Source organism: Misgurnus anguillicaudatus, chromosome 9 (genome assembly GCF_027580225.2).
Source record: "Misgurnus anguillicaudatus chromosome 9, ASM2758022v2, whole genome shotgun sequence".
NCBI classification, from domain to species: domain Eukaryota; kingdom Metazoa; phylum Chordata; class Actinopteri; order Cypriniformes; family Cobitidae; genus Misgurnus; species Misgurnus anguillicaudatus.
In genome coordinates this window covers 34,960,406-34,972,515 of record NC_073345.2, presented here as the reverse complement: position 1 = coordinate 34,972,515, position 12,110 = coordinate 34,960,406, and the positions used below count along the sequence as shown (strand labels likewise).

At 36.6% G+C, this 12,110-nt stretch overlaps 1 long non-coding RNA gene across 1 annotated transcript in view; it reads left to right on the top strand.

The window, feature by feature from the left end:
* Positions 1-7,859, top strand: part of LOC129424009 (uncharacterized) — a 71,601-nt gene extending 63,742 nt beyond the window's left edge. The window contains exons 2-3 of the long non-coding RNA XR_012371269.1: positions 6,663-6,771; positions 7,763-7,859. This is a non-coding gene — a long non-coding RNA (uncharacterized lncRNA). The remainder of the gene's footprint in view (positions 1-6,662; positions 6,772-7,762) is intronic.
* Positions 7,860-12,110: the final 4,251 nt, after the last annotated feature.

The window sequence follows — 12,110 nt, the reverse complement described above, 5'->3', positions numbered from 1 at the left end:
GAAGCCTTAAATACACTCACTTTAGCCATAGACGCTGCCAGCTCCATGTCCAGGTCCAGCTCCTCCTGCTTTCTCCTCAACAGTTCTTGCTGTTCCTCCAGGGCATGCTTCTGACTCAGCAACCTTTGACGAGCCATTAGAGCGGCTGTCTCAGCCTCAGCCCTTATTCTGGCTGATGATGTAGTGGACATAGATTTACTCATTACTGTACTGCATCTCTTCGACCTCACTGACACATTAGAGACACTATCACTTGGCCTAATGTCATCGTCCACCACATTTTCCACAATTTTAATTATGCATGCCTCATTATCATTAGGAACAGTAGATCCTAAATGTGGAGAAACAACGCCCTCTACTGGTGCGTCTGGCGCCTCCAGCAGCCATTTATTTGTCTCCTCCACAAAAGCAGTTTTATGTTTCTCAACACTATCAAACCAAGCATTTTGTTTTTCTTGTTCTTCATGTGGAAGCATAGGTATCACAACACTATGAAGATGACTTGCCTCATTAAACAAGCTTGATACATTTTCAAGATATGACCACATTTTTTCAGCATTATCAGCAGTACCATTACGCATTAGGTCTTTCATTTCTTTTATTACACCTTTAATCTTTCTTATTTTTGCTTGGCGTTCTTCTTGGAGTCGCTCCAATTTATATTCAAAAGCTTTGGGTGTAAGTATTGTTCGTCTTTTTTCATCTGACTTGTTACCATTGAACTCCATTTTATTCACAAATAATCAAATAAATCACAAAAGTATTGTAACACTAAACACAGCACCCCTTTAACACTTATGTTTCCACTTAAACAAGGTACAACGCATCGTCTTTGATTCCCCCTAACTTATCCATCAAAGCTAAGCTAAACTCAACCCTAGTCTTCTGTGCATACTAGCGGTGGGTATGTGTACCTCAATACCGATAGTCTTGAACCAGACAAACCGTCTTAGAACCAGAACTACGGCGGCACTCCCAAGCACAATGCTTCACCCGCTTGACACACAAAACCAAAACACTACCAAAAAACCCAAAATAAACATAACAGAACGATCACCTTATGTGAAAGTACCGCTAAGCCTAACGGGGAATACAATATTTTCTTTGACAGACAATGCACAATGTTTATGAATATAAACGTTTCAATAGAGGCGACTGTGATGACTGAATAAACATCGTAACAGCCAATTTGTGAATGAATGGGCTTTACGCGAGTCAAATGCGCGTTCACGTATACCGTTTACAAAGTTGAAAGCGATCTCAAAAATCCAGCGTTGTCCCGATAATACGTTCAAAACAATCCGTTCAACAACGAAAGCTTTTGTTGACATAATATTGCGGCATAGATTTAATCAAAATAAATAACCAAACCATACCAAACCGCAGCAGGCTGAACACATGAGGATACACATTGAAGACGCGTCACGCCAAACCATTGCACATGATGGGATGTCTTTATTTCTCTCTTTCACGAGTTTAGAAAACACAAGCACTTACTTTGATTGATGTACTTCATAAAATGTGCAAAGATACTTTAGACAGACAGTGCAAACACGATGAAGACGAAGACGATGACGATGACGGTCAACAAAAGGTTTCTCCCCATGCTCACCCCGCGGCCATGATCCATAAACACAGGTGAGCGCACACACACACACACTAATACAAACACCACACCCCCGAGTGCCACCCACAGTAAGCAATGACGTCACGAATGCAGGTGCACATACACGACAGAATAAGAAGAAATGAATAATAATAATAATAGAAATATCAAACCCAATGTATGGCTCCTACACTTAATCTAATTAAAATCCTGTCCGAAGCCATTTCCAAGTGGAAATACTGTGATTAACCATTAGGTGGCAGTGTTTGTTCTAGAGTGAGGCTCAATCAATGACAATCATGATTTCATCAAAATGGTAAATAATTATTATAAAGCTGTATTCATTACAGAATCACTGCTTGTGACACAATTAACATAAATGTCTCATTGTATTTGACCTGGTAGCTCAGTAAATCTGTAAAAGTGGTTGTGGTGTCACTTACCATTCTGTGTAAGTGGTGCTGTGAGACATGACAGAGACAGAAGCATATGTAAATGTTAATACTATGATACTGTAATTAATCAATTGGTTTTAAATCAGTAACTCTTCACACTCACATTTACTGGAAATCATGATTTTTCTGTGCCTCAGTGAATTTATTTTATTATGTTCAATTCTGTGTGTTGTGTTGTTGTTTAAACAAATAATGTAGGATTTGGGGACTGAAGCAAAATAACTTAAATAATATTAAAGATTTTAACATACCCATTTCAATATCATCCTTGTGTCCTGTAGAGATGCAAAAATATTTTTTGTTACTCTTTATAATGGACTACTATTTTGTATCCAGTCCACAACAACAATACCAATGAGAACAAGACAGTCACATTCTCAAAGAAAATTAAATACTGACCTCTGAATCTTGCCATGCTGCAGACAGTAAAAGGCTATAATTAGAAAAAGCAAATAAACTCAAACAAATTACAGTGATAAATGTTTTACACACATCTCAAGTCTGAAACATGATTTAGCAAAATCCCAAAAGTGAAAGAGAATTCCTTCCGCATACGACAGACAGATTTATCATACAGATTGTGTCTAGTGACGAACAATAAATATTTTTACCACTCTCAAGTCTTTACATGTCTGCAGTGGTGTGTTTACCATTTTGGGGGCCCTAAGCAAAGTCCAAGGACCTGGGCCTCCCATGCCCCAACACTGCCTAAGGTTTAAAAAAATTCTTGGTTTAAAATAAAACGGGTGCATTGTCTTAAAAGGAACATGCTGACTTTTGGGGATTTTAGCTTATTCACAGTATCCCCCAGAGTTAGATAAGTCCATACATACCTTTCATCTCCGTGCATCCCGTAACTCTGTCTGACGCACCCACTGCTAGCCTAGCTTAGCACAAAGACTGGAAGTAAATGACTCCAGCTATTATACTGCTCCCGATAAGTGACAAAATAACGGCAACATTTTCCTATTAATATGTTGTGATTTGTATCACAGTGTACAATTAACAAGGACATATAAGTAGTTATAGCTACCCAGCTTCTGTCAAAATATGATTTATGACCCCCTGTCAATCATGTTTTGACAGGTAGTGTCCTACACCTATCAATCAAAAGTGTACATGCTGTCCAGTTTTGAGTGATGTTTTTATGGTTTTTAGCAGCGATTCGGCCGAGCGTCATTTTACGACTTTGTCAATCAAAGGGTTGTTTTTTTCTTTTGCGTCTGTTTGTCGTCACGCGAATGTTTGTCATATTTATTGATGTGTCAATCAAAAAAAGTTTAAAACGCGTTATAGGTTTTTCAGTGTATGAAAAGACTTTGACTCTGCTGAACAATGGCTGGTTCATTTAATACTCCTATGGGTGTTGGTTTGGAAATGGATGAAAATCTGACTTATGCACCTAAGAGGGGTGTGGGACATCATATTCATATGACTGAGTTTTTACACAACTCTGTAGAAATGGCGAAACAGGAGTTTCCAATGGCTGACAAGGCTGTGGGGTGCTACGAGTTTGACAAGACATTGAGCACTGTGAAGCTTTACAGTGTGGATTCTATCGAGAAACATGCATACAGTGACCCATACCTTTTTCTCCCTGCTATAGACTGGTCCTTGTTCTACAAATTTATCTGGAGAGATGTGCAAGGATGTCGTGATGTGCCATTGTACGTTGGAGAGTGGAATGGCGTGACACAGAATATGCGCTTATGCAAATATATCTTGTGGTCACCAACCAATGTAAAAAGAATCTTGATGAGTATGTATACATTTTCTCCTGTGGGGACACATCAAAGATTTGTGAGCATACATGGCCTATCCCTGGGGATGAGCACAACAACCACTACGATCTGCAATTCATATTCCAGTGTTGTGTTGTTCGTGTGCTTAGGAATGTTTTTTCACACATTTCAAGATGTTTAGATGGTGCAAGATGCGTGAACAATACAAATCCGTAAGGGTTAAATTGTTTGACCCCCGGGGAAGTATGACGGGAACAGGTGACCTACCGGCTCCGCCCATATACTACAAATATTAAATACCCAGCAGAAGCTGAAGACACCCTGCCAATGGATAACAGCTTTTATTACAAAAAAATATAGGCAAATTGTCTTTATCGTTTCTTTTTCCCCTGAATACCGCATATAAAATAAATAGACTCAGGCAGGCAGTAAAACATGTTTTGCACCAAGGACTTCCATAAGTGCGAAGCAGTGTTTGAAATAGCAGTAGAGATTTTAACTCATGCAGTTCAACTTCATCCCAGTTTCCTATTAGACCAAAAATATATAATTTTGTCACTCATAATATTATTCTGCATCTATTTCAGAACAACAACACCAATTCCAATATGACACTTACAAAATTTAATCACTTTGATGGATGTTGTTTTCTCAAAGAAAGATAATACTTAATGAGAAAGAATTAAAGTTACTGACCTCTGGATGTTGCCATTTAGACACAAAAAGGCTATAAGAAGAAACTCACAAAGAACAAAAATTACAGCGGTAAAAAGATTGAATTTATTTTAGTCATGAAACCAACTTCTGCAAAAATCCCTAAGTAAACATAAAATAGGATTGTTTTAATTTGAATGTGTGATATGCAGTACAGGTCTGGAAAAGCAGTGAACAAGTGTACCAAGGACTGCAGTCAAAGAACCCTTATACCTGCAATGCATATCTACATCCAAACTAAGCTTTTCTGTGGATATTTTTCCATAACAAAATTAAAATAGTAAGTCAATTGCAAACATTTTGTCATGACCTTGAGACCAAAACCATACTTCTGAAGACAATGCAGCACACAACATAAGGTTAAACAGTAATAAATAATAAGAATACGAATAATAAATGAGCAAATTTAGAAATGCATAAATTAAAATTATAAAGAAAAGTTAATGCATAGACAGTGTAAGGCTAAGAAAATGAATGTATTACTCTGTCACAACCCCACATTGCTTTCACTGTACCATCTGGCATTCCTGTGCTCACTGATAGTTATCAAAGACTGTTGAGTCGTTTATCCAGTACAGTGGGGGTGAAAGGTGGTTTTTGATTGTTCAGTTTGAATCTGTCATGTTGGGTTTGGTCAAATGATCAAGGAAGGGATAAAAGACAATGTCCCTTCTTCTTCTTCTTCTTCTTCTTCTTCTCCTTCATCTTTCTTTTGGCTGTTCTCCATAAGCTCTGCTCTTGGACTCGGATCATTCTCTGTGCTTCTTCTTTCCATTGAGCCAAGATTCCAGTTCTCAATTCTGACTCTCTTTATTGTACACTTTTTTTCTCTGTTCTCTGTACTTTAAGGTAATATCTCAGATATTAATTGTAACTTTATGTCAGTCATTTTAATTGTAACTTTAAGTCAGTATTGGTTATATATTCTATATGGATGTGGTGTTAAAGTTTAGTTTAGTAGGACTACTTTAATACTTTATTTTTGATACAATAGCAGATCTTATTATATATATTTTATATTTATATAGTTTTTAATGCTTTGTCCTAAGAGAGTCCTTAGTTTTGGATCATGTCTTTCTTCTACATTTTGTATTTTCCTTCCTTGTTTGTTTTTTTGGGTGCTTTACAAAATCAAATAGTTTCATTTTGACCAAAAGATATTTAAGATATTCATGCAATACAGTTACACAGAAAAATGATCCCATTCAGATGTGAAGTCTCTGTGTTTATTGTAGTCTTAAATTGATACTTCACCCAAATATGAAATTGTCATATTTACTATGAAGGAAGCAATTTCATCCTTATTTTAGTGTCAAAATTCTTCCCTACTGAAAAAATAGCATAAACTGGTGTTTTGGTCACTTTTTAAGTTGGTAGCTGGACTTAGCTGGTCAGGTTGGAAGAGCTAACCCACCAGCTTTGCCAGGATGGGAGGACCAGCTTAAACCAGCTAAAACCAGCTACCAGCTTATCCTGGTCTTAGCTGGATTTTTTACTGTACTGTACTGTACACTCTAAAAATTGCTGGGTTATTTTTGACCCATAATGGGTAAATATTGGACAGAACACGTGCTGGGTTAAAAATGGACCCAATGGGTTATTTTAACCCAACTGCTGGGTTTTATACCCTATGGTTGCATAACAACAACCCAACATTGAGTCATTTTTGACCCAGCATGGGGTAATTTTTAACCCAGCACGTGTTCTGTCCAATATTTACCCATTATGGGTCAAAAATAACCCAGCCATTTTTAGAGTGTATGACAGGTGTATGTTGGGAACCAAACAAGATAGATTTTTTGAAGGATGATCACCATCTGAAACATCTCTTAATGCATTTCACAGTAAAGAAAGGAAGAAAGAAAGCAATATTAATATGAAAACATTAAATAGGCCTACACAATTTATATTTTTGGGCGAACTACTAGAAATTCAATTAGAACAACAATTAGCACTATTGAGTATGAATCTGTTTATCTTTGAAGTTTTGACTTATTGTAATAGTAATATTTATAGTTTAGATTGAGAGTCGCGTGACAGTAAATAACATCAGGGAATTTTGTTTATATTGCTTGTGGTAAAAATAACACATCACCTCATTTCAATAGGCTTTAAGGCACATGTGTCATTCTGGATGTTATGTAGGTGGAATATTTTGGATATGATCATCATCATCTTCCTACCTAGCAGATGAATGGATTTCCATTAACAGATCTCTGGGATTCCCATCTTTATCCGGGAGAGACTCGTTTAGGTGTGCAGGAATTTCCACATTCATTTGAATAGTGTTATAATTTGTTTTTGTGTGTTGTGTTGTGTTGTGGTGTACAGTAAAACTTCAAATAATAGCCGAGTCCCAAATAGACGCCTGTCTCTTTTAGACATCTGGTGTGACGACAGGTTTGGGTAAATAAACGCCTGTCTCAAATAAAGGCCTGGTCTGTTTTTTAGTTTCGGGTTGTATTTAATCTTCTAAAACCCGTCAGATAGTTTGTTTAAGACAGTTCTATGGTGCAGATTGAACACACTAAAGTTTTTTTTGCTTACCGGTAGATGTCACGTGACAGACGCAGTCGTTCCTTTACTCATCACTATGACAACACAACAAGCTTCGTGGCCAGGATTGAGGTGATGATGACAGTAGCGAAGTGGCAATCGGGAGAGTCTGGACTTTTCCCGGTGAGCCGGTAGTGTTTTGAGGCCACTGATAATAGCCGGGCTTTCAGTCTTTTGTCATGCATGCACTCCCACCACACATTGTATTTCTCGCGCGGAAACACTATTTATCATATTTAATATGCTGCAGCGCCAAAAATGTATCTGGCCGCACTGCTCTCTCTCTCTATCAAGCCCATCTTCCCTAGAGTTCTAGTCGAGCGAGCCAATACAAAAAAAGAGAAAGAGGCTACACAATAGCCAATCAGAAAATAGCACTGTTGTATCTGGGTAAGATTTCACGCAACAACCAATAAAAAAACATACCCTTGTTTGCTTTATTTATACTGCCAATAATTTAAGACTGTTGTTATTACACGAACTAATTTGTTAAACACATTCAAATTAAAAATAAAACGTAATATGTGGTAACCTCCTGCTGTCATGCTGGAACAATTAAATTAAAAGCCTGTCTCTTATAGACGCCTGTCTCTTTTAGACGCCTGGTGTGATGATAGGTTTGGGAAAATAAAAGCCCGGGCTATTATTTGAAGTTTTACGGTAGTTTATTATTTATTTTTTTCCTCCAGGAAGACTTTATGGTAAATATTCCCATGTCTTGGGGTTTTTATGCTGTTTGAAAAACAACACATCAAAGGACTGCTATAGAGAAAACAAGCATTTTATGTTTAAATAAAATTTTAATTTTTAGCCCACGTGACTTCCCTGTGTGACAACTAGCCCCGGTCTCACTGCATACTTCTGATCTGACTCTGTGTTGTAAAGTCATTTCAATTCAAGTATTTTGTAATCGTTACTTTACATGAGCGAGTCAGTGTCCGCTTCTCAGAGATGAGCTCAGCACTTTGATGGGAAGTTTTATGCTGTGTATTTATACTCTCTGATTAAGATTTACTTGTAAAAATCAAGAATTTATTTTGAATGCGCTGACTGTATTTTATTGTAAAGGTTTTCTAGGAACATTTTTATTAGATGATAGTAAAAAATCAGCTAACCTTTCACATTCAACTGCTTTAAATTCCTTCAGATTTCTTCATGTGTATATACATATTTGTATTATCATAAAATCAATCCACACTTGAGACACAAACAAGTAAATAGACGTGACAAATATTTTTTACATGACAGGATGATTTATAACCTGACTGATTTCAGTAAATGTTTGGTTAGTTGTGTGTTAAGCGTGACTCTGTCATTTGATTCTGTTGAAAGCAATTGTAGCAAAAAAAACGTGAGTGTATGAGTTTCTTAATCTGTGATTCATAAAATAGGATTTGTGTAGCTGCACTGAAGAATTCATGAAGGTTTAACAGTTCTGTTGTATTTGTGGTAAAGAAAAAAATACAAATCTTCATATGTGACATAAAATTTACTGATACACCTGTGTGGATAATCTCTACAACTACAAATTACACTGTCACGGGTGTACAGGTGTTATGCCTGTTGGACTTTAAGGCGTCCAATGCATGTTCATAATTTGAGAAAGACACAAATATCTAAATTGAATATTTATTGATCAGATATGAAAAAGTTACAGCATGCTGGGCCGTCTCAAGTCCTAACAGCAGGATTCGACGGACTACCCGCTTAGGACAAAAAACATGAGTATTTATCGTCGTTCTTTCTTCACAATTCCTCCTCCCCCAATGGGCTGTTCTCGTTCATCTGACTCCATCTCCACATACCTTTGTAACCTGTGGGGGTTGCATATCACACAGACAGAAAGACATACACAGACCATTCTGTTCCCTAAGGCATTATGTCCTTATCTGGACATCTTTGTAACTTTAACACTTATAGCAATCATCATGAAATGTAGGCAGTAAATATGTAAAACATAATTATTCAACAACACAACAATACTCCATTGTTCATAAATTGGTTAAATGCATTCATTAGTTAAACATACTAATTTTCACTTTCTCTAAATGTAACATAGTTATAAAGCAAGCAACTTGTTTATTGAAACCATCTGTTTTGGGTGTTTTCCCTTCAGGGCTTTTTTACAGCCCCCCGGCTCCCACACACACACACACACACACACACACACACACACACACACACACACACACACACACACTTTGTGCCCTCGAGCATTTCATCCCTATATGGCAATGTCTTATTACAGGGCAATCTTCTACATTAGTCATGGGCACAAAGGCATAATCATTTATATATTTTAACACATTAATATTAATAGCAACATGTAATTTTATAAATCCAAACACCTCTACATGTAACAATCTGGAAATGAATGATTGCCAGTGAACTAATATCAAAAGCATGCACTTCTTTGTCTGTGTGTTTTCTCCTTCAAGCTTTGCTCTTATCTCGGCCATCACCAGCTGGACATTCCTTCACTCAAGCTACCTCCCCCCAGCAACCCTCCACACACAGACAGCTCCCATATCCTCAGCACAGGAATCAATCCCGCAAAAGCATACATAAGCTGAATTATAACGATACGATTAGTAGAATACATTTAAACAACATCAAATTCCACATGCCCCAAAAATACCTTAATAGTGTCTAACACTTTTGCCATAGTGGTTGGGTCTTTCATTTCTGGTGTAGTTCAACAGTAGTAAATCTAGACCTGTCATTATGTTTATTGTAAATATACTCTATTAGATAACAGTAAAATAATGTTGATCTTATTGCAGTCAGTGTTAATCAGTCTAGTTCAGTTGTATTGTGTTTTTTAAAGTCAGAAAAAGAAGAAAAGAAAAAACACTCTCCCACATTCATCTGCTTTATTTTCAGCAAACGTGTACATACTTAACGTGTACATATTTATATTAATAAAAAAGGTTCAATAACTAAGACATATACTGAACAATTTGCAAAAACATTTGACAAGCAGAAATTTAATAATGAGTTTCTGTCTATAAAAAAAACTGTTGTGTGTCCAGCAGTGCATCTCATACACTGTATGATTTGTCAGTTCTTGCTGTGACATGTTAGCCAACTAATCCACCAATGCATTTGTAAGATCTCAATCATGTCTAAGTAGACAATCAGCTGTATTACATGTCTCACAGTAGATGGACATTACAGTTGATTTCTTTCACCACATCTGCTGTCCCTGGGCGCTGGAGTGATAGCTGCGCACTGATCCAGGTGTGGGTGTGTTCACTACTCATTAGGATGGGTTAAATGTAGATGTCACATTCCAAGTATAAGTTACAATACATCAGTCCCTGCATCAATTTCACTTCCCTTTTTTACCAATCTTCTTTGAACCACAAACTGATTCCAGGGAGTGTAAAAACTGCAATGTGAAGCACATTGTTGTGATTAACATGTGATCAGTATAACACTTCCTCTATTTCAAAAAAATATTCACATTGTAGAGCTAATAAAAACATAGAAATACATTTCACAAATTTCTCTTCTGTCTGCATATGACAATTGTTTTGACAATTACATTCAGACATTATTAAGTTTAGTTTAAGTGACCAATGACTTTTATTGGTGCTGTTCTCCATTGAAATTAAATTTATATTAACCCCTGTGTTAGTGTTCACTAGCAGTCAGATCAGAATCAAGAATACTGTTCTCATCCTGCACTATTGATCTTAACACATCAGCCCTTATTAATCTGTAAAATACTGGCACTATACGGTTAAATATGGTGTACCGCAGGGATCAGTTCTAGGTCCTAACCTTTTCTCATTATATGTTTGTAAGGGTTTTGTGTTGTTATGTTCGTGTCTTTTATTTTGAAGTTCTTGTTTCATGTTCAGGTATTTTATTTTTATATTAATTGCCATGTTTGTCTCTAGTTTCCCTATTCCCTGATGTGTCATGTTCTGATTGGTTCCTTGTTTGTATATATTGCCCTCATGTTCCCATTGTCTTTGTCAAGCTTTGTTTAAATGTATGAAGTGTTCGCTGGAGGTTCTTCTCATGCCACGCCATGTTTTGTGTTTGTTCATGTTTTGTTTAATTAAAGCTGCACTTGGGTTCTACAATCGTCTCCTCTCAGTGAATGTACCGTTACAATGTTACCTCTAGGAGACATTATCAGGAAACATAACATAAGTATTCACTGCTATGCAGATGATACCCAGCTTTACATCTCCTCACATCCTAGTGAAACCAAACAGTTTTGTAAGCTAACTGACCGTATTAGCGATATTAGTGACTGAATGGAAAATAACTTTCTATGCTAAACTCCAATAAGACAGAGATACTTATTATTAAACCGAATCACTCCACACAAAATATGCCAGACTACGAGTTGCACATAGACGGCTGCACTGTGGTGGCATCTTCCACAGTCAAGAACCTAGGTGTGATGTTCGAAATGATTTACCCAACAATGTTCGAGAGTCAGACACAGTCGATCACTTTACGTATAAACTAAAGACATATCTCTTTAACATTAAAGAATTTATATTTTTTCTAGTAAATGTACTTGTACCGCAATAGTTAACTTGTCTGGCACAAAGCATTTACATAACTCGTCTGGGTAATATACTTATTCCGCAATAGTTAGGCTGTCTGGAACCAAGCGGACATTCAACCATTATGATTTTTTTGTGTTTTCTCCTGCTTTTTGTGTAAAGCTGATTTGAAACAATTAAACAATTGTAAGAAGCGCTATAAAAATAAAATTGAATTGAACTGGATTATGTCACCTCCATAAATATTGGAACGGAAGCAAATTTTGTGTTATTTTAGCTGTTTATCAAAATATATTCCAGCTACAGACATATACATGTAAAAGCTTGTATTGCCCTCTCTCAGCTTTACTTAGAGGGTATTCACATCAATTTGGAGGAATGGTTTAAGAATTACGGCCATTTAAAAAGTAACTCCCTCTTTTTAAAAAAGGCCAAAAGTAATGGAACGGTTGACTTAAAAACAGGTATGGGCTATTTGTTAAATCATTTGAAGAATATTAAAGGTCTG